Raw genomic sequence first — 15578 nt, 5'->3', positions numbered from 1 at the left:
CTAGTACTGACCCCTGGGATACAGTGACCCTAGTACTGACCCCTGGGGTACAGTGACCCTAGTACTGACCCCTGTGGTACAGCGATTCTAGTATGGACTCCTGGGGTACAGTGATCCTGGTACTGATCCCTGGGGTACAGTGACCCTAGTACTGACCCCTGGGGTACAGTGATCCTGGTACTGACCACTGGGGTACAGTGATCCTCCTACAGACCCCTGGGGTACAGTGACCCTAGTACTGACCCCTGGGGTACAGTGATCCTGGTACTGACCTCTGGGGTTCAGCGATCCTAGTACTGTCCCCTGGGGTACAGCGATCCTCGTACTGACCCCTGGGGTACAGTGACCCTCGTACTAACCCCTGGGGTACAGTGACCCTAGTACTAATCCCTGGGGTACAGTGACCCTTATACTGGCCCCTGGGGTACAGCGATCCTAGTACTGACCCCTGGGATACAGTGACCCTAGTACTGACCCCTGGGGTACAGTGACCCTAGTAATGACCCCTTGGGTACAGTGATCCTGGTACTGACCCCCGGGTTACACCGATCCTAGTAGTGACGCTTGAGGTACAGTGACCCTTATACTGACGCCTGCGGTACAGTGACTGTAGTACTGACCCCTGGTGTACAGTGACCCTAGTACTGACCCCTGGGGTACAGTGACCCTAGTACTAACCCCTGGGGTACAGTGATCCAAGTACTGACCCCTGGGGTACAGCGATCCTAATACTGACACCTGGGGTACAGTGACCCTGGTACTGACCCCTGGGGTACAGCGATACTAGTACTAACCCCAGGGGTACAGTGACCCTCGTACTAACCCCTGGGGTACAGTGACCCTAGTACTGGCCCCTGTGCTACAGCGACCCTAGTACTGACCCCTTGGGTACAGCGATCCTAGTACTGACCCCTTGTGTACAGCGATCCTCGTATTGACCCCTAGGGTACCGCGATCCTAGCACTGACCCCTGGGGTACAGCGATCCTTGTACTGACCCCTGGTGCACAGCGATCCTAGTACTGACCCCTGTGGTACAGCGATCCTAGTACTGACCCCTGTGGTACAGCGATCCTAGTACTGACCCCTGGGGTACAGTGATCCTGTTACTGACCGCTCGGGTACAGTGACACTCGAACTGACCCCTGGTGTACAGTAATCCTGGCACTGACCCCTGGGTTCAGTGACCCTAGTACTGACCCCTGGGGTACAGTGACCCTAATAGTGACCCCTGGGGTACAGTGACCCGAGTACTGACCACTGGGGTACAGCATTCCTAGTACTGCCCCTTAGGATACTGTGACCCTAGCACTGACCCCTGGGGTACAGGATCCTGGTACTGACCCCTGGGGTACAGTGACCCTACTAGTACTAACCCCTGGGGTACAGTGACCCTAGTACTAATCCCTGGGGTACAGTGACCCTAGTACTGACCCCTGGGGTACAGTGACCCTAGTACTGACCCTGGGGTATAGCGATACTAGTACTGACCCCTGGGGTACAGTGACCCTCATTCTAATCCCTGGGGGACAGTGACCCAAGTACTAACCCCTGGGGTACAGTGACCCTAGTACTGACCCCTGGGGTACAGCGATCCTAGTACTGACCCCTGGGGTACAGTGACCCTATTACTGACCCCTGGGGTACAGCGATCCTTGTACTGGCCCCTGGGGTACAGTGACCCTCGTATTAACCCATAGGATACAGTGACCCTTGTACTAACCCCTGGGGTAGAGTGACCCTAGTACTAGCCCCTGGGGTACAGCGATCCTAGTACTGACCCCTGGGGTACAGTGACCCTAGTACTGACCCCTGGTGTACAGCGATCCTAGTACTGACCCTTGGGGTACAGTGACCCTAGTACTGACCCCTGTGGTACAGCGATCCTAGTACTGACCCCTGGGGTACAGTGATCCTGTTACTGACCGCTCGGGTACAGTGACACTCGAACTGACCCCTGGGGTACAGTAATCCTGGCACTGACACCTGGGTTCAGTGAGCCTAGTACTGAACCCTGGGGTACAGTGACCCTAATAGTGAACCCTGGGGTACAGCGATCCTAGTACTGACCCCTGAGGTACAGTAACCCTAGTACTGACCGGTGGGGTAAAGCGATGCTAGTACTGACCCCTGGGGTACAGCGAACGTAGAACTGACCCAAGGTGTACAGCGATCCTAGTACTGACCCCTGGGGTACAGTGACCCTGGTACTGACGCCTGGGGTACAGCGATCCTCGTACTGACCGCTGGTGTACAGCGATCCTAGCACTGACCACTGGGGTACAGTGACCCTAGTACTGACCACTGGGGTACAGTGACCCTAGAACTGTCCCCTGGAGTACAGCATTCCTAGTACTGTCCCCTGGGATACAATGACCCTGGTACTGACCCCTGGGGTACAGCGATCGTGGTACTGACCCCTGGGGTACAGTGACCTGACTAGTACTCACCCCTGGGGTACAGTGACCCTAGTACTAATCCCTGGGGTACAGAGATCCTAGTACTGACCCCTGTGGTACAGTGACCCTAGTACTGACCCCTGGGGTACAGTGACCCTAGTACTAACCCCTGGGGTAGAGTGACCCTAGTACTAGCCCCTTGGGTACAGCGATCCTAGTACTGACCTCTGGGGTACAGTGACCCTAGTACTGACCCCTGGTGTACAGCGATCCTAGTACTGACCCTTGGGGTACAGTGACCCTCGTACTGACCCCTGTGGTACAGCGATCCTAGTACTGACCCCTGTGGTACAGCGATCCTAGTACTGACCCCTGGGGTACAGTGATCCTGTTACTGACCGCTCGGGTACAGTGACACTCGAACTGACCCCTGGGGTACAGTAATCCTGGCACTGACCCCTGGGTTCAGTGAGCCTAGTACTGACCCCTGGGGTACAGTGACCCTAATAGTGAACCCTGGCGTACAGCGATCCTAGTACTGACCCCTGAGGTACAGTAACCCTAGTACTGACCGCTGCGGTAAAGCGATGCTAGTACTGACCCCTGGGGTACAGCGAACGTAGAACTGACCCAAGGTGTACAGCGATCCTAGTACTGACCCCTGGGGTACAGTGACCCTGGTACTGACCCCTGGGGTACAGCGATCCTCGTACTGTCCCCTGGAGTACAGCATTCCTAGTACTGCCCCCTGGGATACAGTGACCCTTGTACTGACCACTGGGGTACAGCGATCGTGGTACTGACCCCTGGGGTACAGTGACCCTACTAGTACTCACCCCTGGGGTACAGTGACCCTAATACTAATACCTGGGTACAGTGACCCTAGTACTGACCCCTGGGTTACAGTGACCCTAGTACTGACCCCTGGGGTACAGCGATACTAGTACTGACCCCTGGGGTACAGTGACCCTCGTTCTAATCCCTGGGTGACAGTGACCCAAGTACTAACCCCTGGGGTACAGTGACCCTAGTACTGACCCCTGGGGTACAGCGATCCTAGTACTGACCCCTGGGGTACAGAGATCCTAGTACTGACCCCTGGGGTACAGTGACCCTCCTACTAACCCCTGGGATACAGTGACCCTAGTACTAACCCCTGGGGTACAGTGACCCTAGTACTAGCCCCTGGGGTACAGCGATCCTAGTACTGACCCCTGAGGTACAGTGACCCTAGTACTGACCCCTGGGGTACAGCGATCCTAGTACTGACCCCTGGGATACAGCGATCCTAGTACTGACCCCTGGGGTACAGCGATCCTGGTACTGACCCCTGGGGTACAGTGACCCTCGTACTGACCCCTGGAGTACAGCGAACGTAGTACTGACCCCTGGTGTACAGCGATCCTAGTACAGACCACTGGAGTACAGTGACCCTAGTACTGACCACTGGGGTACAGTGACCCTAGTACTGACCCTTGGAGTACAGCGATCCTAGTACTGACCCCTGGGGTACAGTGACATCAGTACTGACCCCTGGGGTACAGTGATCCTCGTACTGACCCCTGGGGTACAGCGATCCTAGTACTGACCCCTGGGGTACTGCGACCCTTCTACTGACCCCTGGGGTACAGTGACCTGAGTAATGACCCCTTGGGTACCGTGATCCTGGTACTGACCCCCGGGTTACACCGATCGTAGTACTGACGCTCGAGGTACAGTGACCCTAATACTGACGCCTGGGGTACAGCGATCCTAGTACTGACCCCTGGGGTACAGTGACCCTAGTACTGACCCCTGGGGTACAGCGATCCTGGTACTGACCCTGGGGTACAGTGACCCTAGTACTGACCCCTGAGGTACAGCGATCCTAGTACTGACGTTTGGGGTACAGTGATCCTGGTACTGACCCCTGTGGTACAGTGATGCTGGTACTGACCACTGGGGTACAGTGATCCTGGTACTGACCCCTGTGGTACAGCGATCCTCGTACTGACCCCTGGGATGCAGTGACCCTAGTACTGATTCCTGGGGTACAGTGACCCTAGTACTGACCCCTGGGGTACAGCGATACTAGTTCTGATCCATGGGGTACAGCGATACTAGTACTGACCCCTGGGGTACAGTGACCCTCGTTCTAACCCCTGGCGTACAGTGACCCTAGTACTAACCCCTGGGGTACAGTGTCCCTAGTACTGACACCTGGGGTACAGCGATCCTAGTACTGACCCCTGGGATACAGCGATCCTAGTACTGACCCCTGGGGTACAGTGACCCTAGTACTGACCCCTGGGGTACAGCGATCCTGGTACTGACCCCTGGGGTACAGTGACCCTCCTACTAACCCCTGGGATACAGTGACCCTAGTACTAACCCCTGGGGTACAGTGACCCTCGTACTAGCCCCTGGGGTACAGCGATCCTAGTACTGACCCCTGAGGTACAGTGACCCTAGTACTGACCCCTTGGGTACAGCGATCCTAGTACTGACCCCTGGGGTACAGCGATCCTAGTACTGACCCCTGGGGTACAGCGATCCTGGTACTGACCCCTGGGGTACAGTGACCCTAGTACTGACCCCTGGAGTACAGCGAACGTAGTACTGACCCCTGGTGTACAGCGATCCTAGTACAGACCACTGGGGTACAGTGACCCTAGTACTGACCACTGGGGTACAGTGACCCTAGTACTGACCCTTGGAGTACAGCGATCCTAGTACTGACCCCTGGGGTACAGTGACACCAGTACTGACCCCTGGGGTACAGTGATCCTCGTACTGACCCCTGGGGTACAGCGATCCTAGTACTGACCCCTGGGGTACTGCGACCCTTCTACTGACCCCTGGGGTACAGTGACCTGAGTAATGACACCTTGGGTACCGTGATCCTGGTAATGACCCCCGGGTTACACCGATCCTAGTACTGACGCTCGAGGTACAGTGACCCTAATACTGACGCCTGGGGTACAGCGATCCTAGTACTGACCCCTGGGGTACAGTGACCCTAGTACTGACCCCTGGGGTACAGCGATTCTTGTACTGACCCCTGGGATACAGCGACCCTAGTACTGACCCCTGGGGTACAGTGAACCTCCTTCTAACCCCTGGGGTACAGTGACTCTAGTAGTAACTCCTGGGGTACAGCGATCCTTGTACTGACCCCTGGGGTACAGTGACCCTAGTACTAACCCCTGGGGTACAGTGACCCGAGTACTAACCCCTGGGGTACAGTGACCCGAGTACTGGCCCCTGTGGTACAGCGATCCTAGTAGTGACACCTGGGGTACAGTGACCCCAGTACTGACCCCTGGGGTACAGTGACCCTAGTACTGACCCCTGAGGTACAGCGATCCTAGTACTGACGTTTGGGGTACAGTGATCCTGGTACTGACCCCTGTGGTACAGCGATACTCGTACTGACCCCTGGGATGCAGTGACCCTAGTACTGATTCCTGGGGTACAGTGACCCTAGTACTGACCCCTGGGGTACAGCGATACTAGTTCTGACCCATGGGGTACAGCGATACTAGTACTGACCCCTGGGGTACAGTGACCCTCGTTCTAACCCCTGGGGTACAGTGACTCTAGTAGTAACTCCTGGGGTACAGTGTCCCTAGTACTGACCCTTGGGGTACAGCGATCCTAGTACTGACCCCTGGGATACAGTGACCCTAGTACTAACCCCTGTGGTACAGTGACCCGAGTACTGGCCCCTGTGGTACAGCGATCCTAGTAGTGACACCTGGGGTACAGTGACCCTAGTACTGACCCCTGGGGTACAGTGGCCCTAGTACTGACCCCTGGGGTACAGCGATCCTAGTACTGACCCCTGAGGTACAGCGATCCTAGTACTGACCCATGGGGTGCCGCGATCTAAGTACTGACCCCTAGGGTACAGCGATCCTAGTGCTGACCCCTGAGGTACAGCGATCCTAGTACTGACCCATGGGGTGCCGCGATCTAAGTTCTGACCCCTGGGGTACAGCGATCCTAGTACTGACCTCTGGTGTGCAGCGATCCTAGTACTGACCTCTGGTGTGCAGCGATCCTAGTACTGACCCCTGGTGTACAGTAATCCTGGCACTGACCGCTGGGTTCAGTGACCCTAGTACTGACCCCTGGGGTTCAGTGAACCTCCTTCTAACCCCTGGGGTACAGTGACTCTAGTAGTAACTCCTGGGGTACAGCGATCCTTGTACTGACCCCTGGGGTACAGTGATCCTCCTACAGACCCCTGGGGTACAGTGACCCTAGTACTGACCCCTGGAGTACAGTGATCCTGGTACTGACATGTGGGGTTCAGCGATCCTAGTACTGACCCCTGGGGTACAGCGATCGTCGTACTGACCCCTGGGGTACAGCGATCCTAGTACTGACCCCTGGGGTACAGCGACCCTAGTACTGACCCCTGGGGTACAGTGACCCTAGTAATGACCCCTGGGGTACAGTGACCCTAGTACTAACCCCTGGGGTACAGTGATCCTAGTACTGACACCTGCGGTACAGCGATCCTAGTACTGACCCCTGGTGTACAGCGATCCTAGTGCTGACCACTGGGGTACAGTGACCCTGGTACTGACCACTGGGGTACAGTGACCAGAGTACTGGCCCCTGGGGTACAGCGTTCCTCGTACTGCCCCCTGGGGTACAGTGACCCTAGTACTAACCCCTGGGGTACAGTGACCCTAGTACTGACCCCTGTGGTACAGCGATCCTAGTACTGACCCCAAGGGTATAGTGATCCTGGTACTGACCCCTGGGATACAGTGACCCTAGTACTGACCCCTGGGGTACAGTGATCCTCCTACAGACCCCTGGGGTACAGTGACCCTAGTACTGACCCCTGGAGTACAGTGATCCTGGTACTGACATGTGGGGTTCAGCGATCCTAGTACTGACCCCTGGGGTACAGCGATCGTCGTACTGACCCCTGGGGTACAGCGATCCTAGTACTGACCCCTGGGGTACAGCGACCCTAGTACTGACCCCTGGGGTACAGTGACCCTGGTACTGACCACTGGGGTACAGTGATCCTAGTACTGACCCCTGGGGTACAGCGATCCTGGCACTGACCCCTGGGGTACAGTGACCCTCGTACTAACCCCTGGGGTACAGCGATCCTAGTACTGACCCCTGGGATACAGTGACCCTAGTACTGACCCCTGGGGTACAGTGACCCTAGTACTGACCCCTGTGGTACAGCGATCCTAGTACTGACCCCAAGGGTATAGTGATCCTGGTACTGACCCCTGGGGTACAGTGATCCTCCTACAGACCCCTGGGGTACAGTGACCCTAGTACTGACCCCTGGGGTACAGTGACCCTAGTACTAACCCCTGGGGTACAGTGATCCAAGTACTGACCCCTGGGGTACAGCGATCCTAATACTGACACCTGGGGTACAGTGACCGTAATACTGACCCCTGGGGTACCGCGATCCTAGCACTGACCCCTGGGGTACAGCAATCCTAGTACTGATCCCTGGTGCACAGCGATCCTTGTGCTGACCACTGGGATACAGTGACCCTAGTACTGACCCCTGGGGTACAGTGACCCTCATTCTAACCCCTGGGGTACAGTAACCCTAGTAGTCACCCCTGGGGTACAGCGATCCTCGTACTGGCCCCTCGGGTACAGTGACCCTAGTACTGACCCCTGGTGTACAGCGATCCTAGTACTGACCCCTGTGGTACAGCGATCGTAGTACTGACCCCTGTGGTACAGCGATCCTAGTACTGACCCCTGGTGTACAGTAATCCTGGCACTGACCACTGGGTTCAGTGACCCTAGTACTGACCCCTGGGGCACAGTGACCCTAATAGTGACCCCTGGGGTACAGCGATCCTAGTACTGACCCCTGGGGTACAGTGACCCTAGTACTGACACCTGGGGTAAAGCGATGCTAGTACTGACCCCTGGGGTACAGCGATCCTAGCACTGACCACTGGGGTACAGTGACCCGAGTACTGACCACTGGGGTACAGTGACCCTAGTACTGTCCCCTGGAGTACAGCATTCCTTGTACTGCCCCCTGGGATACAGTGATCCCAGCACTGACCCCTGGGGTACAGCGATCCTGGTACTAATCCCTGGGTGACAGTGACCCAAGTACTAACCCCTGGGGTACAGTGACCCTAGTACTGTCCCCTGGGGTACAGCGATCCTAGTACTGACCCCTGGGGTACAGTGATCCTAGTACTGACCCCTGGGGTACAGTGACCCTCCTACTAACCCCTGGGGTACAGTCACCCTAGTACTAGCCCCTGGGGTACAGTGATGCTGGTACTGACCACTGGGGTACAGTGATCCTGGTACTGACCCCTGTGGTACAGCGATACTCGTACTGACCCCTGGGATGCAGTGACCCTAGTACTGAATCCTGGGGTACAGTGACCCTAGTACTGACCCCTGGGGTACAGCGATATTAGTTCTGACCCATGGGGTACGGCGACACTAGTACTGACCCCTGGGGTACAGTGACCCTCGTTCTAACCCCTGGCGTACAGTGACCCTAGTACTAACCCCTGGGGTACAGTGTCCCTAGTACTGACCCCTGGGATACAGTGACCCTCCTACTAACCCCTGGGATACAGTGACCCTAGTACTAGCCCCTGGGGTACAGCGATCCTAGTACTGACCCCTGAGGTACAGTGACCCTAGTACTGACCCCTGGGGTACAGCGATCCTAGTACTGACCCCTGGGGTACAGCGATCCTAGTACTGACCCTTGGGGTACAACGATCCTGGTACTGACCCCTGGGGTACAGTGACCCTAGTACTGACCCCTGGAGTACAGCGAACGTAGTACTGACCCCTGGTGTACAGCGATCCTAGTACAGACCACTGGGTTACAGTGACCCTAGTACTGACCATTGGGGTACAGTGACCCTAGTACTGACCCTTGGAGTACAGCGATCCTAGTACTGACCCCTGGGGTACTGCGACCCTTCTACTGACCCCTGGGGTACAGTGACCTGAGTAATGACCCCTTGGGTACCGTGATCCTGGTACTGACCCCCGGGTTACACCGATCCTAGTACTGACGCTCGAGGTACAGTGACCCTAATACTGACGCCTGGGGTACAGCGATCCTAGTACTAACCCCTGGGGTACAGTGACCCTAGTACTGGCCCCTGTGGTACAGCGATCCTTGTACTGACCCCTGGGATAAAGCGACCCTGGTACTGACCCCTGAGGTACAGTGAACCTCCTTCTAACCCCTGGGGTACAGTGACTCTAGTAGTAACTCCTGGGGTACAGCGATCAGTGTACTGACCCCTGGGGTACAGTGACCCTAGTACTGACCCCTGGGGTACAGTGACCCTAGTACTAACCCCTGGGGTACAGTGACCCGAGTACTGGCCCCTGTGGTACAGCGATCCTAGTAGTGACACCTGGGGTACAGTGACCCTAGTACTGACCCCTGGGGTACAGTGACCCTAGTACTGACCCCTGAGGTACAGCGATCCTAGTACTGACGTTTGGGGTACAGTGATCCTGGTACTGACCACTGGGGTACAGTGATGCTGGTACTGCCCACTGGGGTACAGTGATCCTGGTACTGACCCCTGTGGTATAGCGATACTCGTACTGACCCCTGGGATGCAGTGACCCTAGTACTGATTCCTGGGGTACAGTGACCCTAGTACTGACCCCTGGGGTACAGCGATACTAGTTCTGACCCATGGGGTACAGCGATACTAGTACTGACCTCTGGGGTACAGTGACCCTCGTTCTAACCCTTGGTGTACAGCGATCCTAGTGCTGACCCCTGGGGTACAGTGACCCTGGTACTGACCACTGGGGTACAGTGACCAGAGTACTGGCCCCTGGGGTACAGCGTTCCTCGTACTGCCCCCTGGGGTACAGTGACCCTAGTACTAACCCCTGGGGTACAGTGACCCTAGTACTGACCCCTGGGGTACAGCGATCCTAGTACTGACCCCTGGGATACAGTGACCCTAGTAGTGACCCCTGGGGTACAGCGATCCTGGCACTGACCCCTGGGGTACAGTGACCCTCGTACTAACCCCTGGGGTACAGTGACCCTAGTACTAATCCCTGGGGTACAGTGACCCTTGTACTGGCCCCTGGCGTACAGCGATCCTAGTACTGACCCCTGGGATACAGTGACCCTCGTACTGACCCCTGGGGTACAGTGACCCTTGCACTGACCCCTGTGGTACAGCGATCCTAGTACTGACCCCTCGGGTACAGTGATCCTGGTACTGACCCCTGGGGTACAGCGATCCTAGTACTGACCCCTGGTGTACAGCGATCCTAGTGCTGACCACTGGGGTACAGTGACCCTGGTACTGACCACTGGGGTACAGTGACCAGAGTACTGGCCCCTGGGGTACAGCGTTCCTCGTACTGCCCCCTGGGGTACAGTGACCCTAGTACTAACCCCTGGGGTACAGCGATCCTAGTACTGACCCCTGGGATACAGTGACCCTAGTACTGACCCCTGGGGTACAGCGATCCTGGCACTGACCCCTGGGGTACAGTGACCCTCGTACTAACCCCTGGGGTACAGTGACCCTAGTACTAATCCCTGGGGTACAGTGACCCTTGTACTGGCCCCTGGGGTACAGCGATCCTAGTACTGACCCCTGGGATACAGTGACCCTAGTACTGACCCCTGGGGTACAGTGACCCTAGTACTGACCCCTGTGGTACAGCGATCCTAGTACTGACCCCTAGGGTATAGTGATCCTGGTACTGACCCCTGGGGTACAGTGATCCTCCTACAGACCCCTGGGGTACAGTGACCCTAGTACTGACCCCTGGGGTACAGTGATCCTGGTACTGACATCTGGGGTTCAGCGATCCTAGTACTGACCCCTGGAGTACAGCGATCGTCGTACTGACCCCTGGGGTACAGCGATCCTAGTACTGACCCCTGGGGTACAGCGACCCTAGTACTGACCCCTGGGGTACAGTGACCCTAGTAATGACCCCTGGGGTACAGTGACCCTAGTACTAACCCCTGGGGTACAGTGATCCAAGTACTGACCCCTGGGGTACAGCGATCCTAATACTGACACCTGGGGTACAGTGACCGTAGTACTGACCCCTGGGGTACTGCGATCCTAGCACTGACCCCTGGGGTACAGCAATCCTAGTACTGATCCCTGGTGCACAGCGATCCTTGTGCTGACCACTGGGATACAGTGACCCTAGTACTGACCCCTGGGGTACAGTGACCCTCATTCTAACCCCTGGGGTACAGTAACCCTAGTAGTCACCCCTGGGGTACAGTGACCCTAGTACTGACCCCTGGGGTACAGCGATCCTAGTACTGACCCCTGGGATACAGTGACCCTAGTACTGACCCCTGGGGTACAGCGATCCTGGCACTGACCCCTGGGGTACAGTGACCCTCGTACTAACCCCTGGGGTACAGTGACCCTAGTACTAATCCCTGGGGTACAGTGACCCTTGTACTGGCCCCTGGGGTACAGCGATCCTAGTACTGACCCCTGGGATACAGTGACCCTAGTACTGACCCCTGGGGTACAGTGACCCTAGTACTGACCCCTGTGGTACAGCGATCCTAGTACTGACCCCTAGGGTATAGTGATCCTGGTACTGACCCCTGGGGTACAGTGATCCTCCTACAGACCCCTGGGGTACAGTGACCCTAGTACTGACCCCTGGGGTACAGTGATCCTGGTACTGACATCTGGGGTTCAGTGATCCTAGTACTGACCCCTGGGGTACAGCGATCGTCGTACTGACCCCTGGGGTACAGCGATCCTAGTACCGACCCCTGGGGTACAGCGACCCTAGTACTGACCCCTGAGGTACAGTGACCCTAGTAATGACCCCTGGGGTACAGTGACCCGAGTACTAACCCCTGGGGTACAGTGATCCAAGTACTGACCCCTGGGGTACAGCGATCCTAATACTGACACCTGGGGTACAGTGACCGTAGTACTGACCCCTGGGGTACCGCGATCCTAGCACTGACCCCTGGGGTACAGCAATCCTAGTACTGATCCCTGGTGCACAGCGATCCTTGTGCTGACCACTGGGATACAGTGACCCTAGTACTGACCCCTGGGGTACAGTGACCCTCATTCTAACCCCTGGGGTACAGTAACCCTAGTAGTCACCCCTGGGGTACAGCGATCCTCGTACTGACCCCTCGGGTACAGTGACCCTGGTACTGACCCCTGGTGTACAGCGATCCTAGTACTGACCCCTGTGGTACAGCGATCCTAGTACTGACCCCTGGGGTACAGTGATCCTGTTACTGACCGCTCGGGTACAGTGACACTCGAACTGACCCCTGGTGTACAGTAATCCTGGCACTGACCACTGGGTTCAGTGACCCTAGTACTGACCCCTGGGGCACAGTGAACCTAATAGTGACCCCTTGGGTACAGTGACCCTAGTACTGACACCTGGGGTAAAGCGATGCTAGTACTGACCCATGGGGTACAGCGATCCTAGCACTGACCACTGGGGTACAGTGACCCGAGTACTGACCACTGGGGTACAGTGACCCTAGTACTGTCCCCTGGAGTACAGCATTCCTTGTACTGCCCCCTGGGATACAGTGATCCCAGCACTGACCCCTGGGGTACAGCGATCCTGGTACTGACCCCTGGGGTACAGTGACCCTACCAATACTAACCCCTGGGGTACAGTGACCCTAGTACTAATCCCTGCGGTACAGTGACCCTAGTACTGACCCCTGGGGTACAGTGACCCTAGTACTGACCCCTGGGGTACAGCGATACTAGTACTGACCCCTGGGGTACAGTGACCCTCATTCTAATCCCTGGGGGACAGTGACCCAAGTACTAACCCCTGGGGTACAGTGACCCTATTACTGACCGCGGGGTACAGCGATCCTAGTACTGACCCCTGGGGTACAGTGACCCTATTACTGACCCCTGGGGTACAGCGATCCTGGTACTAATCCCTGGGTGACAGTGACCCAAGTACTTACCCCTGGGGTACAGTGACCCTAGTACTGTCCCCTGGGGTACAGCGATCCTAATACTGACCCCTGGGGTACAGTGATCCTAGTACTGACCCCTGGGGTACAGTGACCCTCCTACTAACCCCTGGGATACAGTGACCCTAGTACTAACCCCTGGGGTACAGTGACCCTAGTACTAGCCCCTGGGGTACAGCGATCCTAGTACTGACCCCTGAGGTACAGTGACCCTAGTACTGACCCCTGGGGTACAGCGATCCTAGTACTGACCCCTGGGGTACAGCGATCCTAGTACTGACCCCTGGGGTACAGTGACCCTCATTCTAATCCCTGGGGGACAGTGACCCAAGTACTAACCCCTGGGGTACAGTGACCCTAGTACTGACCCCTGGGGTACAGCGATCCTAGTACTGACCCCTGGGGTACAGTGACCCTATTACTGACCCCTGGGGTACAGCGATCCTTGTACTGGCCCCTGGGGTACAGTGACCCTCGTATTAACCCATAGGATACAGTGACCCTTGTACTAACCCCTGGGGTAGAGTGACCCTAGTACTAGCCCCTGGGGTACAGCGATCCTAGTACTGACCCCTGGGGTACAGTGACCCTAGTACTGACCCCTGGTGTACAGCGATCCTAGTACTGACCCTTGGGGTACAGTGACCCTAGTACTGACCCCTGTGGTACAGCGATCCTAGTACTGACCCCTGGGGTACAGTGATCCTGTTACTGACCGCTCGGGTACAGTGACACTCGAACTGACCCCTGGGGTACAGTAATCCTGGCACTGACACCTGGGTTCAGTGAGCCTAGTACTGAACCCTGGGGTACAGTGACCCTAATAGTGAACCCTGGGGTACAGCGATCCTAGTACTGACCCCTGAGGTACAGTAACCCTAGTACTGACCGGTGGGGTAAAGCGATGCTAGTACTGACCCCTGGGGTACAGCGAACGTAGAACTGACCCAAGGTGTACAGCGATCCTAGTACTGACCCCTGGGGTACAGTGACCCTGGTACTGACGCCTGGGGTACAGCGATCCTCGTACTGACCGCTGGTGTACAGCGATCCTAGCACTGACCACTGGGGTACAGTGACCCTAGTACTGACCACTGGGGTACAGTGACCCTAGAACTGTCCCCTGGAGTACAGCATTCCTAGTACTGTCCCCTGGGATACAATGACCCTGGTACTGACCCCTGGGGTACAGCGATCGTGGTACTGACCCCTGGGGTACAGTGACCTGACTAGTACTCACCCCTGGGGTACAGTGACCCTAGTACTAATCCCTGGGGTACAGAGATCCTAGTACTGACCCCTGTGGTACAGTGACCCTAGTACTGACCCCTGGGGTACAGTGACCCTAGTACTAACCCCTGGGGTAGAGTGACCCTAGTACTAGCCCCTTGGGTACAGCGATCCTAGTACTGACCTCTGGGGTACAGTGACCCTAGTACTGACCCCTGGTGTACAGCGATCCTAGTACTGACCCTTGGGGTACAGTGACCCTCGTACTGACCCCTGTGGTACAGCGATCCTAGTACTGACCCCTGTGGTACAGCGATCCTAGTACTGACCCCTGGGGTACAGTGATCCTGTTACTGACCGCTCGGGTACAGTGACACTCGAACTGACCCCTGGGGTACAGTAATCCTGGCACTGACCCCTGGGTTCAGTGAGCCTAGTACTGACCCCTGGGGTACAGTGACCCTAATAGTGAACCCTGGCGTACAGCGATCCTAGTACTGACCCCTGAGGTACAGTAACCCTAGTACTGACCGCTGCGGTAAAGCGATGCTAGTACTGACCCCTGGGGTACAGCGAACGTAGAACTGACCCAAGGTGTACAGCGATCCTAGTACTGACCCCTGGGGTACAGTGACCCTGGTACTGACCCCTGGGGTACAGCGATCCTCGTACTGTCCCCTGGAGTACAGCATTCCTAGTACTGCCCCCTGGGATACAGTGACCCTTGTACTGACCACTGGGGTACAGCGATCGTGGTACTGACCCCTGGGGTACAGTGACCCTACTAGTACTCACCCCTGGGGTACAGTGACCCTAATACTAATACCTGGGTACAGTGACCCTAGTACTGACCCCTGGGTTACAGTGACCCTAGTACTGACTCCTGGGGTACAGCGATACTAGTACTGACCCCTGGGGTACAGTGACCCTCGTTCTAATCCCTGGGTGACAGTGACCCAAGTACTAACCCCTGGGGTACAGTGACCC

Source organism: Pristiophorus japonicus, chromosome 3 (genome assembly GCF_044704955.1).
Source record: "Pristiophorus japonicus isolate sPriJap1 chromosome 3, sPriJap1.hap1, whole genome shotgun sequence".
Lineage (NCBI taxonomy): Eukaryota > Metazoa > Chordata > Chondrichthyes > Pristiophoridae > Pristiophorus > Pristiophorus japonicus.
Note: the sequence above shows the minus strand (reverse complement) of the source record.